The 16,388-nt window shown below is 40.6% G+C and overlaps 1 protein-coding gene across 1 annotated transcript in view; it reads left to right on the forward strand.

Annotated features, from left to right (window-relative positions):
• DLC1 (DLC1 Rho GTPase activating protein) overlaps positions 1 to 16,388 on the forward strand; it is a 366,209-nt gene that overhangs the window by 295,322 nt on the left and 54,499 nt on the right. The window lies entirely within an intron of this gene.

Below are 16,388 nucleotides of genomic sequence, written 5' to 3' on the forward strand. Positions count from 1 at the left end.
TTGCCAGCTCTCAAAATATTATGCTGAGTGTTGCAATATTTGGTATTTTACTTAAAGCCTCAGCTCTTGAAGGCAGGTGCAAATGTCAGCTTTCACTCTGAAAAAAAGAGAAAACTCCACATTTATTTAATTATTTTAAATCTCATGATTTTTAAGCCAGTCTCATCATTTTTGGGGACTTGGTTCCTGATTTTTGAACACTTGAGGTTGACAATACTATGCGTATCTTACTTTCACTCTGAAGACTCTGGGCCTGATTCAGACCACATAGTGCTTTTATTCTGGTATCACTCCATTGATTTCAGTGGAGTTACTCCAGATTTACATCAGAGTAGCTGAGATCAGAATCAGGCACTCTGAGTTGTTGATCCTAATTTTTCAGACTGCCCCAAATGTGATATGTTATTCTGTAGGGTTTTTTTATAGCTGTCTTTGATTTACATCAAGGAGTTGAGAAGCAGGCACTCAGTTTCTTATAGCTAAGGTAATTAAGTTTGTAAGCTCAATATGACATGCATGACAGATTCTAAAGAGCTACTGGTAAATCAGTTGGAAGGTTCTGCATGCACACCTTTCAAGTCATTGTTTACACTTTCTGTCTAGAAATCAGATCCCTGTCAATGCTTTTAATCCTGAAGTTTTTAATAGACCCTCTATACCTGGAAAATATAAAGAATCCTCAGCAAAGAAAACTGCGACTATTTTTCTACCCTAATGTTGTTCCTAAAAATATAAATCTACTTATGTGATGTAAAGTCTCTTGTTTCAAAAGAGGGAGGGTTCTGGTTTTGGCACTGGGGAGCCCTTGGCATCCCATCATGGGTAATCTAATTAAGTGTGTACCAGGTTAACTGTAATTCCCTGAAGTTGTGATCAAGCAAAGAGCTAGCTGGTTGCATTTAGACTTTCATTCTGTGTTTCTTTATTGTCCTCCAGCCACCATGCTAAGCAGGGTCTGGAAAGCAATAAAAGCTTCCAGTAGCACTGATCTCAGAAGTGGAAGACCCAAGGAGTTCCACAGACTGTGTGTCCTGTGGCACACTGCATTTTATTAGGACTTTTTCAAAAACATTTCCAATATTTCTGCTGCTTGTAGGTATCAGACGAAAGGGAAGGGGGATGAGGCCAGGACCAATTCAGCAAGGACCAAAGGAGGGGTTTTTTTTATGAAAATGTGATTAATTTGTTATAAGTAACAGCCCACTCACTATTCAGGGGCTAAATCATTCTCTGAGTTACACTACTCTAAATCTGTTGAGGTCAATAAAGTTACAAAGGCAGATCCATTTACTTCTGTGAAGCTATGACAATTTACCCCAGCTAAGGATCTGCCCCATAGTACTTTGGAGTTAAACTGGTATAACTGAGAAAGAATTTGGCCCTATCTCTTTAATGGTAACAGTAGGTTGCATAGAATCCAAAGGCTATCTATCACACATTCGTGCACTAAAGCATGTTTTTTCAATCCTGAAATCCACTGTATTGCCAAATAAGACCAATTTCTAAGGTTTAATAGATTAAGTGATTTAGGTAAAACTTTTTCTCTCCAATCCACACTGCTTCTGCATGCATTTTATAGTCTGAAAAATGTAACTGATTCTTGTACTTGATTTATATTATTCTGCATGTGAATTTAAGAATTTAAAAAACCTTGAATTTTACTGGCACTCAAGAACCAGGCTGTTCTGCATTTTCATTATGCATACCTCTTTTCTGGGGCTCCTAACATAGAGATGCTAAAATTGCTCCAGGCTCAGACTTGATATAAGTATTCTCCCAGCAAAGCTTTTGACACGGTCTCCCACAGTATTCTTGTCAGCAAGTTAAGGAAGTATGGGCTGGATGAATGCACTACAAGGTGGGTAGAAAGCTGGCTAGATTGTCGGGCTCAACGGGTAGTGATCAATGGCTCCATGTCTAGTTGGCAGCCGGTATCAAGTGGAGTGCCCCAAGGGTCGGTCCTGGGGCCGGTTTTGTTCAATATCTTCATAAATGATCTGGAGGATGGTGTGGATTGCACTCTCAGCAAATTTGCGGATGATACTAAACTGGGAGGAGTGGTAGATACGCTGGAGGGGAGGGATAGGATACAGAAGGACCTAGACAAATTGGAGGATTGGGCCAAAAGAAATCTGATGAGGTTCAATAAGGATAAGTGCAGGGTCCTGCACTTAGGACGGAAGAACCCAATGCACAGCTACAGACTAGGGACCGAATGGCTAGGCAGCAGTTCTGCGGAAAAGGACCTAGGGGTGACAGTGGACGAGAAGCTGGATATGAGCCAGCAGTGTGCCCTTGTTGCCAAGAAGGCCAATGGCATTTTGGGATGTATAAGTAGGGGCATAGCGAGCAGATCGAGGGACGTGATCGTTCCCCTCTATTCGACATTGGTGAGGCCTCATCTGGAGTACTGTGTCCAGTTTTGGGCCCCACACTTCAAGAAGGATGTGGATAAATTGGAGAGAGTCCAGCGAAGGGCAACAAAAATGATTAGGGGACTGGAACACATGAGTTATGAGGAGAGGCTGAGGGAGCTGGGATTGTTTAGCCTGCAGAAGAGAAGAATGAGGGGGGATTTGATAGCTGTTTTCAACTACCTGAAAGGGGGTTCCAAAGAGGATGGCTCTAGACTGTTCTCAATGGTATCAGATGACAGAACGAGGAGTAATGGTCTCAAGCTGCAGTGGGGGAGGTTTAGATTGGATATTAGGAAAAACTTTTTCACTATGAGGGTGGTGAAACACTGGAATGCGTTACCTAGGGAGGTGGTAGAATCTCCTTCCTTAGAGGTTTTTAAGGTCAGGCTTGACAAAGCCCTGGCTGGGATGATTTAACTGGGAATTGGTCCTGCTTTGAGCAGGGGGTTGGACTAGATGACCTTCTGGGGTCCCTTCCAACCCTTATATTCTATGATTCTATGATTCTATGATTCTATGAACAGCAAATTTGTTTATCAAGTTTGCTTGTAAAATGATATGACTGAAAAAGTTAGAGTGCAGAAAAAGAAAAAAAAAGTGCAGTCTTTCCTCATGTTGTAATATTAAGCATAGTAAGTGTTTTCCATGGTCCTGTTTCTTCTGATCATGTAATGGAGTATGAAGCCTTATCTTTAAACTAGGCAAGCTCCTATTGACATGTCACTTCTCCAGTTGTTCTTAGGTATTGCATCAAGTACTTACATAACTCCATATGCTAATCTCAGCCCTCTGTAATATCCCGACATAATAAGGGAAGTTTGCGAATAGAAAAGAAGCATTATTATTTAGCTAAATTGGCCACCCTCCAAGGATTCATAAACTTAAATGAAGGAATTGATCTTACCTAATTCTAATCACCCCCTTCTATGGCCATTCAACCGTCTCAGCTCTCCAATCTGTTCATTTGGGGCTGGACAGCAACTTCTGTCTGTTCTGAGTCAGGCCCTCTCTCCCTAACTCTGATGGCTCTTGTTCAGGTCTAGACCACTTTCATGGAGTATGGAATCCCTTGATAGACTTTGTCCAATCCCAATGTGTTCTTACTGGCAATACGGCTAGTTCCTCTCCACCCCACTTTCCGCTCTTCAGCAATTTACTGAGAGTATGGTACAGTAAAAGCTGCTTTTGATCAGTGATAGTTGCTAAGTAGGTTGTGGTTTCCACTGCTGCTTTGATTCTCCCTCCATCACCAAAGTAGCCTTTATTAGAGTATTTCTTGTTGAACCTTTTCAAAGCACACGCAGTTGTCAGATACACTGCAAGCAACTAAGAAGTAGTACTAATAAGAAAAAAATTGAAAGGTAGAGAAAGGGAGGGTCAGAGTAGAAGGGGTTAACAAGAAAGAAAGAAAGTTAGTTCCTAGATTCCTCGCTGATACCAAATTCTCACATATCAGTATCGATGAGTCACACTTTCTACCTTCTCTGGTTAGCTAGGAGACTTCATCCCATGCTGATGGATGATGACCTGCCCTCACCTCCCATCTGGATTACAGCAATGCAGTATACCTGGGCATTAAGCCATCTGCCCAAAGGAAACACCAACTAGTACAGAACACTGCCAAGTACAGTATCTCCTCAGAAGCACAGGCTACTATGAACATGTCAAACTTGTCTTCGACCCCCTATGTTGTCTTCCCATAGAATATCAAGTCCAGGTCAAGTTTTCGGTCCTTATTTTCAAGCCACTTAGTGGCCTGGGCCAGCATATGTAAAGGATCACCTAAAGCTCTGGGATGAAGACCTTGATTGACAACTCTGTGAGGCACAGTGGAACTTTCTGCCATAAGAGGAAAGCTCATCTGTGCAGGAAACAGAGCTAGTCTAGGGGCTGGTCTGAGACTGTGGCATGAATTCTGACAGGAATTAAAGATCATTACAAACCTCACCATCTTCCATTCCAAATGCAAGATGCACTTTTTCAGTGTTGCCTAAACACATAAACACGTAACAGTGTGTACATTTTAACAAAAAAAAAACCCCAAAACCCACCTATCCCTAGGAGAGGATGAGAGAGAAAACAAATCACACATAACAAATGTTAGTCACATTATTTAATGCACTACAGCACAGTGCTCAGATACTAGAGTGGTATAAGAACATTAGACGAGAACAGAACAGAGTTCTGTAGGCAAGGAGGGGAAAGAAGCATTCAAAATGGCAAAATACAATAGCCCCTTACTGGTACGAGTTAATGAATATCAGTATTTGACATTGGGTACCAAATGAATCCCTGATACTGGGAGGGATGGGACAGGCAGTCAGAGGAAGTGCCTGGAGGGGCTCTGGACATGAGTTGGTAAGAAAGAATGAACTGTGGAGTTACACTGACTTACGTCAGGTCTGAATTTGGCCCATTGCCCTAAATTCATTTGTATTTTTCCCTCTTTACTATCTCAGTAGCTTTTCATTATATTTACTACAGCTGCTGCCCAGACTATAGTATCTCATAAATATCTCATAAAAATATTATTTTCCTTTGGTGACTGTTGTAGTGAAATTATCCATCAGAGAGTGTGTTCTAGCTACTTTAGTTACCTTGCTTTATTGTGTCATTGGTTTAAAATGATTTCCTCCATCCGGCAGATTCCCCAAGGCTAAAACAGAAGCAGCCTTTTCACATAATTGGTCAACTTGTGCAGGTGGATGCATATGCCTATTTCCTCCAGAGGAAATAAGTTTAATGAATACAGAGCTAATTTAACTACAAAGCTTTGAATCATTCAAAAGGGGGATGGGCAGATGGGAGAATAAAAATATTGTACTTTAACAGGAAACTTGAGTGATTACTTATAAATTCTTAGTTACTGTAGCTAAAAATGGCCCTGGTCAGGCAATGCAATCTACTAGTGTGGACATCTTTATGGCCCTGCGGAGTCCAATTGAACTCACTGGGACACTGCAAGGGAGCAAAGATCTGTGCTAGTGCATTGTTTTGAGATTAGAGCCTAAATATGATGTTTACTTGATTATAATAAAACTGTTTTGCAAATTCATTTTTTGAAAATAGCTCTCATGGTTTCAGTATGTTCAGTAACGGCCTAATCCCGCAATTCCCATTGACTTCAGTGAGTGCTCAGGACAGTCAGTATCTTATAGGACCAGGCATTTTGTGAATGGTGCTGTTATCTCTTAGAGCAAGAGCTGACATTTTTCAGATATTTCATCAGATTGCATCTCCCACTGGGAAATAGACTGAGACATAGGAAATGCATCTCATCCCTGGAATGCATGGGAACCTGGTGGTTTCAAAAATGTGAAGTAAAATCTAATTGTTAAAAAAGACGGAGGAAGAGTTAGTTAATTTAAGAATGATTTAACACTGTTATGCTAACAAAAATAGTAAAAATAAGAACCTTAATATATAAATCTCCAATTTCCCATATATCCCTATGGTGAGATGTATTTCTTGTCTTTTAGGCTATGTCTACACTAGCATTTTTGTCAGTAAAGCTTTTATTGGTCAGAGTGTGTGAAAAAAACACACTCTTGACCGACATAAGTTACACCAACAGATGCGCCGGAGTGGACAGTGCGATGTTGGTGAGAGAACATCTCTCGCCACCATAGCTACTGCAACTCTTTGGGGGTGGTTTAATTATGCTGATGAGAGAGCGCTCTCCCGTCGGCATAGAGTGGCTATACAGGAGACCTTAAGGCAGCATAGCTGCATCAGTACAGCTGTGCCGCTGTAAGGTCTCTAGTGTAGACATAGCCTTAGACTACTAGTGAAATGGTCCAAATCGCATTTCTTTGATTATTCTTTTATATATTATTAAAAAATAAAGAATAATCAAATAAATAGTACTCTATGGAGAGAGAAGTGATCTTTTTAACTGGATGTAGTGATTCATGAGTGTAATAAGATTCATAGATTCCAAGGCCAGGGGGGACCACTGTGATCATCTAGTCTGACCTCCTGTATAACACAGGCCATAGAACTTCCCCACAATAATTCCTAGAGCAGATTTTTCAGAAAAAGATCCAATCTTGATTTAAAAAATTGTCAGTGATGGAGACTCCACCACAACCCTTGATAAGTTGTTCCAGTGGTTAATTACTTTCACTGTTAAAAAGGCATGTCTTATTTCCAGTTTGAATGTATCCAACTTCAACATTGGATTGTGGTATACCTTTCTCTGCTAGATTGAAGAGCCTATTGCTAAATAATACCATGTACTTATAGACTAATCAGGTCACCCCTTAACCTTTTACTTTGTTAAGCTAAATAGATTGAGCTCCCTGAAACTATCACTATAAGTCATGTTTTCTAATCCTTTGATCATTCTCATGGCTCTTCACTGTACCTATCCAATTTATCAACATTCTTCTTGGATTGTGTGCACCAGAATTGGACACAGTATTCCAGCAGCAGTTGCACCAGATTCTGCTGGCAGATTTCTCCTTGTGTCCCTTTGCTTCCCCTATCAATTTTCTACAATTCCTAGTTTCTGATTTATAGTCGTTACTATCAACTTCCCCTTTCTTCCATTTGTTTACATTTTTTTTTAAAAAAAATTGTATCTGCCTTCCCTTCCCTTCTAAAGCGGGTCAGTTTTGTAATCAATAGGGCCTTCTTTCTCAGTTGTGTGATTTTGACTTTTTGGGCATCCAGTAAAATTTTCTTAAACAATTTCAGAAAGAAAGAAAGAAAGAAAGAAAGAAAGAAAGAAAGAAAGAAAGAAAGAAAGAAAGAAAGAAAGAAAATAAATATCCAGCCAGGGGAGGTTTTCTCTGGTGTAGGCACTGGGGAAAACACTGATAAGGCTGTCCTTCAAGGACCCCCTTGCAACTCCAATTTTTATAGGGGCCATGCCAGGATCAGGACTGCAAGCAGGTGGCCAAGGTTGGGGGCAGGGCTGAGATTCCAGGTATTACTGCAGCCCTAGGGCAACCTGAGGAGTCTGCAATAACCTAGAAAGGCTCCCCAAGACTAAAGTTGTACTGGGGAACCCAAAGCAGCCCAGGATGAGCAGGATGCAAAAGTGGCTTAAAGCCACCTTAGTCTGCACTTCTCTTGGGCTGTGAGTTCTGGGCTGTGCTTCTTATAGCACTGCATACAATTTCTCCTGATACACTTAGCCTATTTCAGAGGAGTGTGGTAAGGATGAATTAACATTTTTATTTTTAAATCCCGTTATTACCAGAATTATATTGCAATTTTTGTATTTCAGCAGTGGCACTTGCTTTTCTTCATCCTAAACCTCAAAAAAGGTTAAAAATTCACTTTTTTTTAAAAAAAATTGATATAATGATTCCTGATACTTCTCTTACTTTCTGTGTAAATGAGGAGTAACACCACTGAAGGCCATAGCATTATGCAGGTGTAAAACAAGTTTACATCGAGGGAGAGACAGGCCTAAATGTACACCGCACACAGAGTGATCTGAATTATTTTTAACTAGGGTACCTTGAGAATATTCATTGCACCTTACCAATCACGTATATTTTCTGCTAAGTTTTTTAGCTAGAAGATAAAATAACTTTTTTTTTTCAGTGTAAACCTATCCTTAAGCTCTAAGGATAAAAAAAATTGGTACTTTACGTTTAGGTGTAAATTAGTGTAGCTTTATTGAAGGCAATAGAGCTACACTGGTTTACACCAAGTGAAGCTCTGGCCCTTTATATAAAACTGTTGTATAAAATGAAGCAAGTTTAGGTAGAAGTTAAGTTACAATGTATGAAATTAAATGAACTTCAACATACAGATACTTTTGCATTATCAAACCTCTTGGTAGCTAAACTGTTGATCAAGACTATATCATTACTAATTTCCTCAATGGCTTTTTAATGGCACTAGTCTAATAGCTTCTTTCTAATGGATGTGGAAGTGAAATAACATTACAATAATGTGACTTCTGTTTTCTCCTGATAATTAAGGCCTTAATCTGCAAATATTTATGAACATGTGTTATTTATTTGAATTAAGTTTCGCACATGCATAAGTGTTCACAGAATTGAGAAGTAAGGCATTGCAGTGTTCACAGACAGATGTAATTCAGCATTCGATTCTCCAGTGCACTCCGTCTACTTTACACCATTCACGTGTAGAAGATGACAGATTGTAGGGTTATCTTGTCAATGGAGAACTCCCCTTGCACAAATAAATTCCACTGGAATAAGGCTGGCAAAGCCAGCTTTTGCACTCCCCACCCCCATCCCCAGATCCCTGGCAAACAGGGAGGAAGGGCACATGTTAGGGGTGGAGAAGGGATGTGGCAGAGCAAAGCTCCACTACATCTATCCTCCAGTTGGCTGGTGCTGAATCAGGAAACCAAAACCATCTCCCTGAAGACCCCTTCTCTACACACAAGTAGAGTTTGCGTGGGGTCGAGAATTCAGCCCAGGGATTTTTCCTGATAATTTCAGGTGCAGACTCTGCTTTATGAACTGTTGTTTTCACCAATAAAATAGATGAGATTGTTGTGGTTTTTTAGCAAGACAAAGGAGGGTTTCATCTGTTATCTGCGGAGACTATTGTTCCATGAGCTATAAAGTCTGTTCCATCCTTTGGCCTCCATTATACGCTAGGTAGTCAACAGGCAGACTGCTGGCCAAATCCAGACCGCAAGGCGCTTTTGAACAGACCCCAAAATCTTATTATTTAATTTATTTATTATCATTATTGTTATTTTTGTATTATTTTCTCTGGAGTCTGGACCTTGACTATACCTTTAGCCAAGACATTTGGACCTTGACAAAAAATAATTGTCTACCCTGAGCTAAAAGTTCTAACTCGCCTCCTGTAGCATTTCCTATGAACTAGGATGAACTAGCCTGAAAAGGTTTGAATTTTTGTGAAATTCTCAGTCTCTTTATTGGGTTCACAAAGCTATTTTGAGTTCTCAGACCTTATTTTCCTGAAATTTAAAACTAAGTTGTAGTTTTCCCCAGGTGAGCCACCTTTTGATGAAAAAGCATATTTTCTAGCTAAAGGGAAGTCAATGTGCTATTAGCAAAAGAATCCCATCACCCACTTAAAAAGGCATCAGTGCTATTCTATATGGAAAATATTAAGGACAGATCCTCCAGATACCTTCATTGATTGCATTGCATCTATACTGATTTAGAGCAGCTGAGGATCTGGCCCTCTGTGTTAAAATGTATTTAGAATGTGTCTCTCTCTCCCTCTCCTTTTGTCAGTCTGTATTTATTTTACACTTTGCCAAATCTGCTTCATTTTCAAGCTATATTAGCATCATTTTTTTCCTCTCTCTCCCCTCACTGCTTCTATTTTATACAGTCTCTCCTAAGTGCAACATGAAACCAGACCTGTTTTTGTTCAGACTGAACTTTCGAACTCATGGAGTTTGAATACATTTGAACTCAGGCAAAATGAGTTCACTTATCTCTACATTTAAAACATAGTCAATTATATTCCTAATATGTATCGGAGCAAGTTTAGAAACATATTGATTTACTTGTAAAAAAAAAAAATCTAGGTGTCATTTTGATCAACAGCTGGGATCAGAAATAAATAACAAGCACATACACACAGAGTATTTACTATTGCATAGTGATAATTGACATTCTTTGAAGTGTCTCTATGGGTTATCTCAGGAGACAAGATACTAGAATAGACAGACCATATGTTTGTATGATATAACTATTAGTTAGTTAAAGTTAATTCAAGAACATATAGCATTTCATTTTAGATTCTCTGAGATGTTGAACAATAATCTTCCTTCTCAGAAAGCCCAAGTATATTTCATTTCTAAGAAATGACACTGTAACCTTTCTTTTTAAAGAGGGCTGCACAATTATTGCCCACTTTAAATAATTAATTTTCAATTAAATCAAGTGCTTTAGAATTGGATTTAGTTGTTACTTCATTGACAAAGTGTGCAACATTGAGGTCCTTTAGAATTCAGAAACAGCCTTTAAAGACCCAAGACCACACTGAAGCCAGGTCTATAGCCAGAGGCCTGCTATCCCATGCAAGCTGAAGCTGCTCTATAATCTATCATGCCATTGCTAAAAGGATATTAAGACAAGCATTTAGAATTGTAGTCCTGTGTCTTACAATCCTGTGTTTGTATCAGCAAGTCAGATGACCAATTGCAAATTGTAACTCCTCTGTATCATGCTGTTTAAAAGAGGAGTGATGGCCATAGTACAGTTAGCTATCAAGACATTTGGGCCTTAGAAGGAAAACAGAAGACAATGAAGTACTTATTATTAGTTCTCATCCTACGAATCACTCCCTTATACAGTTCAAACAAAAGGAGAATTCACCTATTAAAGTGAGTAATTGTGCCTGTTGGGCAAGCCTTTACAGTTACTTCACCATCCATCCAGAACTCTTTGATTGCATTAAGGATAACAACACTTTACTGCAAAAAGAACAGGAGTACATGTGGCACCTTAGAGACTAACCAATTTATTTGAGCATAAGCTTTCGTGAGCTACAGCTCACTTCATCGGATGCACAATGTAGCCCACGAAAGCTTATGCTCAAATAAATTTGTTAGTCTCTAAGGTGCCACAAGTACTCCTTTTTGCGGATACAGACTAACACGGCTGCTACTCTGAAACACTTTACTGAGCAAGTATCTTGCTTCTTCCGGTAAGCATGACTTTAAAATCAGTACATTCATCAGGAACCAGCCTAGGATTCTACTGTGAGATTGCCTCTTTTTTTGTAGTAGTATTAGCTGATGCATTAAGTAGATAAAAATGTTGAACCAAGACTACAAAGGGCAGTGGCTTTACTGATTCCACAACACTCGTTAGAGACAAATGAGTGATTACAGTGTTGTTGCTGCTGCTGCATGGTAAACACCCATACCTAAACTGGAATGTTCCTTTAAGCATGCTTTCCTGCTAATACAAGACTTCTGCTCACTTTTTAATTTTGAAAATACATTCACTTAGTGTCATAGAAATCCAAGTTAAAATGCAAACCAAAGAGACTGCATGGCTGCAAGAATTGATAATGGGATGGAATCAGAGCCTTCAGATTACTAGTAAGACTCTAGTACAGGTCGATGATTATCCTCTGGCATCTCCATAGTGATCTATGTGAAATTAGTTGGTGGTTTCCGTCCAGTTCCTAGCAGACAGACATTCCGATCAAAAAATCCACTGGCCCTGACAATGACAGTATCTACAGAGATTGAATGGGGATGGAGACTGAGCTAATCTTTCACGACAGTGGTTGATTTGATCTCCAAGTCAAAAAGGAGAGCTTATTTAGGCTGATAATGGCACTATTAATTATTATTTATTATGCAGCACTGTAGGTAAGCATTCTGAACTTTGGTATAATTTCTTAAGGGCGCTCAGAACGTCTACATTTTTACCATGTCACCCCAACCTCCTTGGATTGCTTCACTGGCTTCCTTTCTCTTTACTGAACCAAATTTAAGTGCCTCATCCTTGCCTTCAAGGCACTAAATCAGTGGTTCTCGATCTGTTTATCATTGTGGACCACATATGTGTCGATACAGTCTCCCATGGACACAATCTCCCATCGACACAGCACAATGTAGCCACCGTGCTAAGTGGATCTAACTACGTTGACTTCAGTTATGTTATTCACGTAACTGAAGTTCCGTAAGTTAGATTGATTTACTGCGGTAGTGTAGACCAGCCCTAATAGAGTGAAGTGGATGGTGAACTTGTAGCTAAGGTTTAGATTAGGGATTCAGGAGATCTGGGTCAGATACAGACTTTCTGTGTAACCTGGGCAAATCAGAGTGGGATCCAAGAAGGGACTTAGGCGTTGTAAAGCTGAGTGTCACAGCACCTAACTTTTAAGTGCCTAAAAAAAATCACACAAAGAACACTATTATCCACAAAGCCTGAGTTCAGCACCTAGGCTTCCTATATAATGAATGGGAGGAGAGTGATGTGATCCAAAAAAAGCAAGCACACTAGGTGGGGAGCCACCTAAGCTAGCCAGTGGGAGAGAGGTGTGAGCTAAACTCTCCCCTAGATGCCTAAGTCCAGGCTGCGGGGAAGAACCTATCTTCTGCTTGTGATCCATGCACAGGAACCCACCGCCAGGAGTCAGGTGGTTTAATCACCTAATGAGTTAGGCACCTGCCTCCCTCCACACAAAATGGCCAGAGGAGATGATGGTACCCATCTGATAACGTCAGGTCCTGCTCACAACTTAGGTGGCCAAATGCCTGTTTTCCTCTGGTTCGTGGGCAGCAGAGTGCAATCCCCAGGGTCTAGAAATTAGGCACCTATAAAGCTTTTAATGCAGAAAGTTAGGCACTGAGTGAGTGTAGGTGCCTACAAGATTAGGCAGCCAAGTGGGAGTTTTGTGGCTTGCAGTGGTGCCATGCCTGGGAACTTGAGCACCTAACTCTGGAGTTTAGGCACCTAAATTGCTTCATCAATCACACCCTTAACTCTCTGTTCCTGAATTTAGTCAACTGTAAAATGAGGATAATAAAAATACTGAAGGCTTGTCTACACTGCCCCGCAGTTCAGACTTTGGGGGTGTGAATAGCAGTGCACCCCGAAGTGCTGCGCTGTAACTCCCATGTGTCGATGCTGCAGTTGTGAACTAAAAGGTTCCTAGTTCCCATTAATGTATTCCTAACAGCGTAGCACTTCGGTATGCATTGCTATCCACACCTCTGTATTCCAAATTGTGGGACAGTGTAGAGAGAGCCATATTGACCTCACAAGGCTCAGTCCTTTCGTGTATGTAAAGCCACCTCAGATCTTTGGATGGAAGGTGCTGTGTAAATGCAAATTATTAATTATTTGTATTTAAATGAGTGAAACATATATTTTAGGATCATGGCATGCGAAACATATATTTTAGGATCATGGCATGCGAGGTGGGTAAAAGCCATTCATAAATATGAAAAATGTACTACAAGCCCAATGGGAGTACTTATGTAAGTGCTCGCTAATGTAGAATTGCATAATTGGGCCCTAAATATTTCATCATTTATAACTCAAATTTATGAATGGTACCTTCCTAAGCCTTGTCTACACATGATTTTACTAAAAGGGTCATTTAAAACCAATGTAGTTCAACTGGTGCAACACTTACATCAATTTAAATCAGCCTTATATCAATTTAAGCATTGCCCTGATCTTCCAGGTGCAAGCTAAAGCAATGTAACTAGTATTAAAGAGATATATTTCTGACCACACAGAGGTCTGCTCAATTTAACTTAAACCAGTTTATAACCAATTTAAATAAAACTAGTGCAACTGCTATGTGTAGACAAGCCCTAACTTTCAACAGGAGCATTTCAACCTATTTCACAGATTACAAGAACTTCAATAAAATTGTATTATTCTTAATCCTGCCTAACCTTGATTCCACTTCCCCGCCCCCCTACACACACAAACTCATACCCCAGAGATTTGAGAAAATGTTGTCTCATACAGCGCCTTTCCCAGAAATGAAGGTCTTTCATAGGTTCTCTGGGTAACCTGCTTTCTATTCTTCTTTCCTTTTCTGTGGCTTGTTGCAGAAGTAACTTATTTTCTCTCTTTTCTCTAAGTCAGGCTGCCAAAGTACAATACTCTTCCAATCACTGCCATGCCAACCCTGTCATTTCCTTGTCTTGTAAAAGCTTAAACGTGTAGCCAACAGAGAGAGGACAACTAATTATAGTGGCATTGCTTTGCCTGTTCAACAACAGGAAATGAAATTCCCTCTGGAAAGTTAGCATAGGTCTGTCTTACCTGCATTAGTTGTATGCTCAAGACTGAGTTGAAAAAGTTATGTCAGGGGCACCAGAACCCCTAAGGGACTCGTGTTTTATGGGCCAGACCTGCATTTTAAACTCACAACCTCCTGCCATAGAAGAAGCATTCAAAAAATGCAGGTAAATTCAACTGAGCCTATAAGAGTTGGAATTAACTAAGATAAGAAGAGGTAATTGACTGAGCCTGTAATGGGTGAAAAGTGAAGCTTGAAGATACAGTGCAGCACCATTCTCCTGTTGACTAAAAGTGAATTAATGATCTGGAGCGGTGTGGGGGTTTTCAGAAACAACACTGTAATAGCCAACTTACAAGTTAGCAGCTTGCTGAAAGAGATGTGTATTCTTCACGCTGATCGCAGGTTCAGGTACCACTCTTTATATCTGTCTGAGCTGAAACAACAGTTGGAACTTCAACAACCAAGAATTAATATAAAATATGAGACTGATTTGGGATAAAATTAAGCAATCTCAGTCTTTGATATGCAGACATTTTCAAAATTTCAGCGCTCTTTTACATGCTTGTGACTTTGCAACTGCTCAAAGTACTTGTGCATGTTCTGTATCATTTTAAGGCTCAGAATGTGTCTACCAAAAAATGGGTGTTTAAACAATCATCAGAAAATGTAAAAGGGAGTAGATGGCTTAGGAAATTGTTATTGAGCTACATAGCCTTTCACGTTTAGCTATGACTTTCTAGTGACTGTTTAGTAGCCACTGTGAAATGTGTTTGGTGGTCTCTGTCCAATTCCTGATAGATGGGTGTCCACATCTCAGAAAGCACCACTCAAATTAACAATTCTTTTAAAATAAGTCTTGATAATAAGGCCAAAGACTGAATGGAGATGGAAGTGCAGGTGGGATCCCTGCGTTCACCAGGTGCTCATTCCAGAATTTGGGCCTAACATACATTTGGATTTGGAGCTGGATCCAAATTTTGCTGCTTATGCCCCACAGTAACCAAAAACTGTACACTAGTTCCTACTGATACCAAGGAACATGCACGATACTCAGAAACTCACTCAGCACTATTCTATACAGTAACATTTATTGGAACAATTTTTTCAGAGCTGTTCCCATTGTTTCTTTTAATAGAGAATAAACTATATTCCACTATAGTGAGCTGTCATGACGATATTTTCTAGTATATATATATTGTAACTTGTAAAGTAGTTAAAGCAGCATTGACTGCATTGACCTTTACTTTTTGACAGTTGCTATCAAGGAAATGCCTCTAAAGCCCACTGAACATGGCTCATGCTATGACTAACATTTCAAATATCTACAGGTTAGGGCCTTGGAAAATAGTTGAAGACAACCGATGAATCAGTCGGCTTGTAGTCAGCCTCTGGAGAAAAACAGTGGATTGCAAACACTGTGAGCAAGAGTGTTTTTACCGAGGTTGTCCCTGTGTGGGTAGGAGGAAGCTTTGACTTTTTAATCCTCACTGGTCTGTTGGCAGTGCCCTAAATCTGAGCTATGCCAAAATTATGTAGACTTTTGAATCAACTGCAGGCTCCCAAACAGCTGAACTTTGGAAGCCCTGCCACGTCTCACTGGCCCATCTTCACTATGGCTCCCGTATTGCTACCACCCATAGGAAATGTTTAGAAAATGTCCCTGGTACAGACAGGGCTGTAGACACCCACCACAGGGCTGGTGCTGGAGGAACAGGGGCTTTGTTTAAAAAACTGGAGCTGGGCCCCATCTGAAAACCTCAGCTGGGGAGTTTGCATTTCCTCTGCTGCCTTCCCTGCCAGGCTTACCAAGGTGAGGAGTGCTGGAGCCCAGGGTTTAGGGTCATGCCTGTCTCAGTGCAAAGGGGGAACGACTGTTTCATAAAGAAGGGGGTTGTACAGCAGGGTTGCCACTTTTGGTTGGATGTGTTCCTGGAGGTTTCATCATATGACATACTCTTTAATTAAAGATTAATCTGGAGACTCAGGGACAATCCTGGAGGGTTGGGAACCCTACGTAAAGCTCTCCAGCAGAGCGTGCCTATAGCCTAGGAGAGCATTGTCCCTGGGGAGCTGAGTCTTTCCAGCACGTCACGACACCCAGGCCCAGCTGGGGCTGGACGGGAGGCGCCGACGCGCAGGAGACAAATTGAGGAACAAGCTAAGTGATCAATCCTGCCCCCGGTGAAAGAGACACCGAGAGGGGCGGGGCGGCAGGGGGCGTGGCCTGCGGCTGCCCAGCTGCGATGCCGAAGTTTATGTGGGACAGGGCGG

This window comes from Caretta caretta, chromosome 4 (assembly GCF_965140235.1).
Source record: "Caretta caretta isolate rCarCar2 chromosome 4, rCarCar1.hap1, whole genome shotgun sequence".
Lineage (NCBI taxonomy): Eukaryota > Metazoa > Chordata > Testudines > Cheloniidae > Caretta > Caretta caretta.